The 9,708-nt window shown below is 40.2% G+C and overlaps 1 non-coding gene across 1 annotated transcript; it reads left to right on the forward strand.

Annotated features, from left to right (window-relative positions):
• Nucleotides 1-5,929: 5,929 nt before the first annotated feature.
• Nucleotides 5,930-6,032, forward strand: LOC115831081. The gene has a single exon (XR_004026626.1). It is a non-coding gene; the product is annotated as a small nucleolar RNA U13 (small nucleolar RNA).
• Nucleotides 6,033-9,708: the final 3,676 nt, after the last annotated feature.

The following is a 9,708-nucleotide window of genomic DNA, read 5'->3' on the forward strand; positions in this document are numbered from 1 at the left end:
GATGTGGTCTCAAAAAAAGAAAAGAAATATTTAAAAATAACCTAAATAGTTAATGAAAAGTAAAGAGTTTGGATTAGACTTCCCTTCTTCTACTCTTCCACAGTTTAATAAAAACACATGCTGTCTGCAATTGCAAAATCATGGAACCAACCCAAATGCCCATCAACCAACGAGTGGATAAAGAACTGTGGTATATACATATATGATAGAATACTACTCAAGATAAAAAAGAATGAATTAACTGCATTTGCAGAGACCTGGATGAGACTAGAGGCTATTTTTTTGTTTTATTTTATTTTATTTTATTTTATTTTATTTTATTTTATTTATTTTTTTGGAGACAGAGTTTTGCTATTGTTGCCCAGGCTGGAATGCAATGGCACACTCTTGGCTCACCGCAACCTCCATCTCCTGAGTTCAAGTGATTCTCCTGCCTCAGCCTCCTGAGTAGCTGGGATTACAGGCATGTGCCACCACACCCGGCTAATTTTGTATTTTTAGTAGAGACAGGGTTTTTCCACGTTGGTCAGGCTGGTCTCAAACTCCCGACCTCAGTTAATCCACCTGTCTTGGCCTCCCAAAGTGCTGGGATTATAGGCATGAGCCACAGTGCCTGGCCCTGGAGGCTATTATTCAAAGTGAAGTAACTCAGGAATGGAAAACCAAACATTGTATGTTTTCACTGATATGTGGGAGCTAAGCTATGAGGACACAAAGGCATAAGAATGATACAACGGCTGGGCGCGGTGGCTCATGCCTGTAATCCCAGCACTTTGGAAGGCCGAGGTGGGCGGATCACGAGGTCAAGAGATCGAGACCATCCTAGGCCAACATGGTGAAACCCCGTCTCTACTAAAAATACGAAAAAATAGCCAGGCGTGGTGGCTGGCGCGTGTAATCCCAGCTACTCAGGAGGCTGAGGCAGGAGAATGGCGTGAACCTAGGAGGTGGAGCTTGCAGTGAGCAGAGATCGTGCCACTGCACTCCAGCCTGGGCCACTGAGCAAGACTCCGTCTCAAAAAAAAAAAAAAAGAATGATACAATGGACTTTAGGGATTTGGGGGAAAAGGGTGGGAGGGAGTGAGGGATAAAAAACTACAAATATGGTGCAGTGTATACTGCTCGGGTGATGGGTGCACCAGAATCTCAGAAATCACCACTAAAGAACTTACGTAACCCCAATAACCTCCGGAAAAAAAAAAAACATGTTGTCATTATATTGTCTGAAAGAGGAAATAGGAGCCCATTAACTCATCATATAATTTCTGAATCTAGTTATATATTATATGATATTTTATATCCTTATTTAACAATATATATTAAAGGTCTATGTATCCCTTTTAGAGCTGTTATTGTTATTTAGAATATTTATGGAATAATTGATGACATCTCCATTTGAAAAATGTAAATGGGAATGATATAATAATCATTGTAAAGGCAAGTTTTTGTTAAAGTAATGCTAGTCCCAATAACATTTGAAAATATATTTAGAACTCATCCACTTTGAATGTAAAAAGTTTATTTCTTTTTTAATAACGTTCACTAATATTAATAATATGCTGCAAAAGCCGTTGAAGTGTCACAGAATTACAGAGCTAGAAAGTAACTTAGATCATTTGATTCACATCTTTTCCATAAAGCATGTAAATATCTAAGCTACTCAGGATTCAAATATTTCTTAGTACAAAAACACATTTAGATATATCTATAAGAAGCATTATGAATCCTTTCAGATAATAGACCTATTCTTTAAATTTTAATGTGAACATTTGACCTCACATTGATTCTCTCCCCTTGTGCTTCACATCAATTATCACAGAACTGTTGGGTTTAACCTGCAGTTTATATACAATTTAAAGAATGGAGAAACATAGGTTGATAGTCACTTATACGTTATTTATGTTCAACAACAATACTCTGCTTTAAAACATCAATTCTGAAAGCAATATTCTAATTTCACTTAGAATATTGAAATAAGAATACATTGATGACATTTGTTCTTTATTTATATTCCAATTTTTAAATGGAAAAGTGAGAATAACATCAAGACCCTATTCTTTAATAATAAGGAAAATCAAACTTTGTCCCCAGGTGATATGTGCATTTGCATCAACTCTTCTTAATTTAACCTTAAAGTTATTTAAGCAGAAGTGACTGAATTTTTGAAGCAAACTAAATTCAATTCAATACTTCTGCTTATTCATTAATTATATTGAGCATATAAATCACTTTATCTGTATTTTCCACACTCCCACGGAAAAAGATTCAGGAATTATTTATTTATTTATTTGAGATGGAGTTTCACTCTTGTTGCCCAGGCTGGAGGTCAATGGCACTATCTTGGCTCACTGCAACCTCTGCCTCCTGGGTTCAAGCGATTCTCCTGCCTCAGCCTCCCAAGTAGTTGGGATTACAGGCATGTGCCACCATGCCCGGCTAATTTTGTATTTTTAGTAGAGACAGGGTCTCACCTTGTTGGCCAGGCTGGTCTTGGACTCCCAACCTCAGGTGATCCGCCCACCTCTGCCTCCCAAAGTGCTGGGATTACAGGTGTGAGCCACCGGGCCAGGCCTTATTTTTTTATTTTTATTTATTTATTTATTTTTTGTGGTGGAGTCTCACTCTGTCACACCCAGGCTGGAGTCCAGTGGCACGATCTCCAATCACTGCAACCTCTGCCTCCTGGGTTCAAGTGATTCTCCTGCCTCAGCCTCCCAAGTAGCTGGCACTACAGGCACGAACCACCACGCCTGGCTAATTTTTTTGTATTTTTAGTAGAGATGGGATTTCGTCATGTTTGCCAGGCTGGTCTCAAACTCCTGACCTCAGGTGATCCACCTGCCTCGGCCTCCTAAAGTGCTGGAATTGCAGGCATGAGCCACCTCGCCTGGCTGATTATTACTTTCAATATCACCCCCACCAAGATAGCTCTAAAAAGAATAAGCAAAGGTTATGGAATATTGATGAAATAAAGAGTTGCCATTTTTACAAGCTCAGGGAAAATATATTTTGGCTATATGCAGTTTCTTCTCTCAGTTTTATAATTACTTGTCCTCTTAACACGTTGCTCATCTTTTCCCCCAACCCCACCCACCCTCAGACAGTGTCTTGCTCTGTCACCCAGGCTGGAGTGTAGTGGCATGATTACAGCTTACTGCAGCCTCAACCTCCAGGGCTCATGTGATCCTCCTGCCTCAGCCTCCCAAGTAGCTGGGACTGCAGGCACACACGATCATGCCAGACTAATTTTTGTATTTTTTGTAGAGACGGGGTTTCGCTATGTTGCCCAGGCTGATCTCAAACTCCTGAGTTTAACTGATCCACCTGTCTCAGCCTCTCAGAGTGCTGAGATTACAAGCATGAGCCACTCACTGCTCCTGGCGTCATGGTTTTAAAAGGTATAATTTTCTGCTTACTGTTTTTTCTTTAGAATAATCCAAAGCCAAATGTTGCTCATCTTTATACTGGTTAGAAGCAGGTTTTACAATATTGGTTCTCATTTGTTACATGTAGCTAATATTTATTGAGCTAATCTTATTATGTGCCAGACACTGTGGAAGAGCTTTATGTGCATTAGCCCATTTAATTCTCACAGCAACCCTATGAGATACATACAATTGTATGCCCTTTTTACCAAGAAGAAAACTGAGACAGAGGGACTAAATGCCCGCATCAAAATTACAGAACTAGTAAAACATGGAGATGGAATTGAAACCTTGGCAGTCTGACCAAATCCTGTATTTTTTTTTTTTTCAGCCAAAGTCTCGCTCTGTGCCAGGCTGGAGTGCAGTGGCACGATCTCGGCTCACTGCAACCTCCGCCTCCCAGGTTCAAGCAATTCTCCTGCCTCAACCTTCCGAGTAGCTGGGACTACAGGCATGCACCACCATGCCAGGCTAATTTTTTTGTATTTTTAGTACAGACAGGGTTTCACCATGTTGACCAGGCTAGTCTCGAACTCCTGACCTCAAATGATCCACCCACCTTGGCCTCCCAAAGTGGCGTGAGCCACCACTCCTGGCCAAATCCTATACTCCTAAGGATTGTACAATGCAGCAAGTTTTTCATACAGTTGTCTGCAGATATTTTTAAAGGCTGACTAATAAATCCTACATCTTTGCGACTCAATACTACTAAGAGAAGCTTTGCATGGTTTCAGTGTTTTCAAATGACGTGGCCAAGCACTTTTGCTCCAGATGGTAAACTGAAACAAAGAAGTGACTTCGTATCTGAGTGAGGTTGGTTTTCCTGGCTAGGCATATATTCCTAAAGCCCATGAAAGATTCTGTAGGAAGAATTCTTATCAATGATTCAAACATTTTAAATGCTATTTTTATAGTTTGTATTGATTCTGTAATACAGGATCTTAAATTCAGATAATGACCATTATTTTTTGGAATTCCTTACCCTTCTGAAGAACAACTTTAGGTTTAATGACCCTTAAGGTCATAGCAGAAAACATTTTATTAGTTCAATGTCTTTCAGCTACTGGGTGCTAATGGAAAAATTGCTAGAAATTTTCATTGCTGCTTTGTTTAATATACAGAATTTATGGCCAGGCACAGTGGCTCACGCCTGTAATCCCAGCCCTTTGGGAGGCCGAGGCAGGTGGATCACATGAGGTCAGGAGTTTAAGATAAGCCTGGCCAACATTGTAAAACCCTGTCTCTACTAAAAATACAAAAATTAGCTGGGCAGGGTGGTGGGTGCCTGTAATACCAGCTACTTGGGAGGCTGAGGCAAGAGAATTGCTTAAATCCAGGAGGTGGAGGTTGCAGTGAGCCAAGATCACACCATTGCACTCTGGCCTGGGTGACAAGAGTGAAACTCCATCTCAAAAAACTTTAAAAATAAAAAGAGAGAGAGAGAGAGAGAGAACTTACGTGACTGGAAAGTTATAGAAATGAAGTACACAGACAATCTGTTATGGAGCCCAGACAAGTTGTCAAGAATATAAGCTCTAGAGTCAGAATTCCAGCCCTCTACTTACTTTTTGAAGGATTTTAAATAAGCTACTTACTCCCTTGTTTTTTCATCTGTTAACTAGAAGTATTCTAGTTTATGGTAATTATTTTGCTGTTCAAGTTAGACAACATCTAGTTTCTTATAACACTATATGTAGTATTATTTATTTTCACTAAGCCTATTATTTTTTTCCCATAACATAAAATTTGTCTTAGAAGTGGGGAAAAAAATCATGTTAAAGTGGAAGTAATTTGTCTATGTTAGACATTCTGTTAATTGACCAAATGGAGTGTTCCTTTTACCAGTGCAATATCCTTTTGTGGCAAACGCTGTATATATATATAAAATTGAGGAAAGGGGAAAAGTGAAGAGGTCTCCAAGTAACTAACAGCAGTATTTACCTTTAAAGCATAAAATCTAGATAAGGTAGTCATTAATTCTAAGGAGCAAAACAGAGTCAAATGGTATATGACTTTGTAATGCAGCACTTTGCCATACATGAGCAAAACTAAAAAATAAAGACAAATGTGTTAATGGTTCAACCAAAGTTAAGCCTGGAAGCTCCTATCAGGGTATCTTATTTAGGTGAGATGGGAGGGTTGCTTGAGCCTAGGAGTTCAAGATCAACCCAGGCAATACAGCAAGACCCCGTCTCTAGAAAAATATACGGTTATCTTTTTTAAAAAGAGCAAATCAGAAAATTCACAAAGCTAAGATGACTAGTAAAAATATTATGTGCCAAAACAAATATATAGATTTTGCAATGATATTTATAGGATTGAATGTGAAAATAAAAGTATGTTATTGCCTCCCTGAGGTTTTGTGTCCTCCTTGCTTTGTGTTATGCCTGTGTCTGCAACTCTTCACAACCATTAATTACATTTAATGCTTCTAGCTCCTAAAATAGTCATGAAAATAGAGCTACAAACCTTTAGACTAGGAATTATTCTAGAAACTCATTCAGATCCTTCTGTAGTTTATAAGCATGATGACTGAGTATTCACCTACATGTGTGAGATGTGCTGCCCTTAAACTTTGTTATGGTGTCACACACTCCCCATTTGAAATGGAAGAAAAATACATAAATAAAAGCAAAAAGCTAATTTTTAAAAAGTGGCTGTCAATTACTTTTATCATCTATAAGCCTTCCTTTTTTCTTCTTTTTGGGATGGGATATTGGTCTGTTGCCCAGGCTGGAGTGCAGTGGCACAATCATAGCTCACTGTAGCCTCAAATTCCTGGGTTCAAGGGATCCTCTGCCTCAACACGCCTGGCTAATTTTTTTATTAGCTGGTGTCTCACTGTGTTGACCCAGGCTGGTGTCAAACTCCTGGCCTCAAGGGATCCTCCTGCCTCAACCTCCCAAAATGTTGGGATTACAGGCATGAACCACCACACCTGGTCCAGGATGTTAACTTTGGCGAATAGTTTATTTATGGAATATAGGTCCTCTCTCCTAACTATGCTGAATTGTTCCTTGACTTTCTAGGTTTTTTGTTTTTGTTTTTTAAAGATGGAATCTCCCTCTGTCATTCAGTTTGGAGTACAGTGGTGCAATCATAGCTCACTGCAACCTCAAACTCCCAGGCTCAAGTGATCCTCCCACCTCAGCCTCTTGAGTAGCTAGGATTACAGGCATGCACCACCACGCCTGGCTAATTATTTTTTTATTTTTTGTGGAGTTGGGGGTCTGCCTATGTTGGCCAGGCTGGTCTTGAACACCTGGCCCTGAAAAATCCTCCCATCTCAGCTTCCCAGAGAACTGGGATTATGATGTCAGCCACCACACTCAGCAGACTTTCTACTATTATTGTTGTATTTAGCTTTGTGTTGCTTAAATTTTCAAGAACTAATATTAAGAATGAAGTTAATGGTATTACTGCACAAATATACTGGTCTCTGCCAAGTCAAAAATGTAAGACTATAGTATCCTAACTGCTGAGTTACTTCTTGATAACCTAATGCATTAGTTTGCTAGAGCTGCCAATAACAAGTATCAGCAACTGTGTGGCTTAGAAATTTATTGTCTCCGTTTTGGATGCTACAGATCCAAGATCAAGGTGTTGGCAGAAATGATTTTTTCTGTGGGCAGAGAGGGAAAATCTGCTGCATATCTCTTTCTGGCTTCTGGTGATTTGTTTCTTAGTTTATAGAAGCATCAACCTGAACCACAGTCTTCATCTTCAGATGGTGTGCGTGTTTCTCTGTCCAAACTTTCCCTTTTATAAGGACACCAGTCCTATTGGATTAGGGTCCACCCTAATGACCTCATCTTTACTTGGTCACCTGCAAAGACCTTATTTCCAAATAAGGTCACATTTCGAGGGGTTAGGACTTCAACATGCAAATTTTTGGGCAGCACAATTTAACTCATAACACAATAGCCTACCTGGCCTCACCCAAACTTCACCCAGCAGCCAAGATCCTTCAGGAACTGGCTGCATTTGCCTTTCTTGTCTTTTTTTTTTTTTTTTTTTTTTTTAGCAGGTGCAGTGGGGCAATCACAGCTCACTGCAGCCTCAACCTTCTGGGCTCAAGAGATTCTCCCACCTCAGCCTCCCCTGTAGCTGGGACTACAGAGGTTCACGCCACCATGCCTGGCTAGTGTTTTTATTTTTTGTAGAGATGATCGGCGGGGGTGGTCTCCCTATGTTGCCCAGACTGGTCTCAAACTCCTGGGCTCAAGCCATGCACCCAGCTTGGCCTCCCAAAGTGCTGGGATCACAGGCCAGAGCCACTGCACCCATCCTGTAGTCGGCATTTCTAACCAATTCGCAGGTGATGCTTTCAAGACCTCTTTTAGCACTACATGTTTTCAGCTTAATCAAACTTATTTATTTTCTCCTAAACTGAAAACTTTTCATATTTCAAAACAATATAAAAAGTTCACAGACTATTAATGCTGAGAAGAATCTTGATAATTTAGAACACTACCTTTGGCCAGGCTTGGTGTCTCATGCCTGTAATCCTAGCAGTTTGGGAGGCCAAGGTGAGCAGATTACTGGAGCCCAGGAGTTCGAGACCCGCCTGGGCAACATAGCAAAGCCCCATGTCTACAAAAAATACAAAAATTAGCCGGTGTGGTGGCGCATGCCTGTAGTCTCAGCTCCTCGGGAGACGGAGGTGGGAGGATCATCTGAGCCTGGGGACCTCAAGGCAACAGTGAGGCGTGATTGCACCCCTACACTCCAGACTGGGTGACAGAGCAAGACCCTGTCTCAAAAAAAAAAAAAAAAAAAATTACAACATGGAGACAGCAGAAGATTAAATAAGTGCAAGGATCCACTAATGTTTGGGAGCAAAAGAGTAATATAATAAATGCAATGATTAAGAAAAATAGACATTTTTGGAGAGTAATTTTGCAATATTTAAAATGTACTCACCCTTTGATTTAGCAATTTTTCTCCCAGGAATTTATCCTGCAGGTGTTCTCATACATGAACAAAATGGCATTCATTCAAGGCATTCACTGTAGCATTGTTCCTACTAGCAAAAGATTAGAAACAGTCTAAATGTCCTCTGCTAAAGAACTGGCTCAGGTAATTATGGTACCTCCATGCCATGGACTTGCTCACTGTCTTCATGCATCTTACAATTACAGCTAGGTTCTTTTTTTCCATGCTTTGATTCTAATCCTTAGGAAACTTGGCCTTGGGGTACTGCTTGTTATTGTGAGATAGAAAAAATAATGTTTTAATTCCTAGTCCATAAAAGACAGTTTAAAAAATGAACATGGAGCCACTAAAAAGATAAAGTTAGCTCTATGTGCTCTAAGGATAATATTCCAAGATGTATATTTCTGGGGGGAGAAAAGGATATGAGCATAACAGTATGTATAGTATGTACCATTCGTGCTTAAAAATAAATTGCATGTCTCTCAAAAAAAGATTAAAAAATTCTTTTAATAAAAGTTGCAATGTTTATATCCACATAGGAATATTTGTGAAGGGAAACACAGGACACTGGTAACAATGGTTTCCTCTAGGAAAGGAAACCTGGGATCTGTTGCCAAGGCTGGAGTGCAGTGGTGTAATCTCAGCTCACTGCAACCTCCACCTCCCAGGTTCAAGAGATTCTCCTGCCTCAGCCTTCCGAGTAGCTGGGATTACAGGCATGAGCCACCATGCCCGGCTAATTTTTGTATTTTTTAGTAGCGACAGGGTTTCACCATGTTAGCCAGGCTGGTCTCAAACTCGTGACCTCAGGTGATCCGCCCGTCTTGGCCTCCCAAAGTGCTGGGATTACAGGCTGAGCTACTGTGCCAGGCCAGGCATACTTTTCAATGAATACTCTCTCATACCTTTTGAATTTTGCACCATACATGTGGGTTTCTTATGAAAAAACATATATTTTAAAAGACCCAAATAACTTGGGAAGAAGAAGAAGAGAGAGCTTTAGGAAGGGAAGTGAAAGCTATTTCTGCCAAGCGGCACAGCTCTGAAGTATTTGAATAAATGCTTCACCCAGAGATGAGAGTCGAGAAAGGTAAAGAATTCCCACTCACATTTCCTCCACCATGAGGACTCTGTATGGATTTAAAATTAATTCAGTTTTGGAATAAAGAAATGACTGAATTTTCCAAAATTAAGGAAGAAAGAAAGAAAAGGAGGGAGAGAGAGAAGTAGGGGAGGGAAAGGAAAAAATGCAATTGGTAGCAGAATGCAGGATGGCAGAGGAAATCTGAGGTTTCCTGGGTAGCCCAGGGAGTGAACTGATAATTGTCTACACTGTGTAGGAGAGATT

This window comes from Nomascus leucogenys, chromosome 17 (genome assembly GCF_006542625.1).
Source record: "Nomascus leucogenys isolate Asia chromosome 17, Asia_NLE_v1, whole genome shotgun sequence".
Lineage (NCBI taxonomy): Eukaryota > Metazoa > Chordata > Mammalia > Primates > Hylobatidae > Nomascus > Nomascus leucogenys.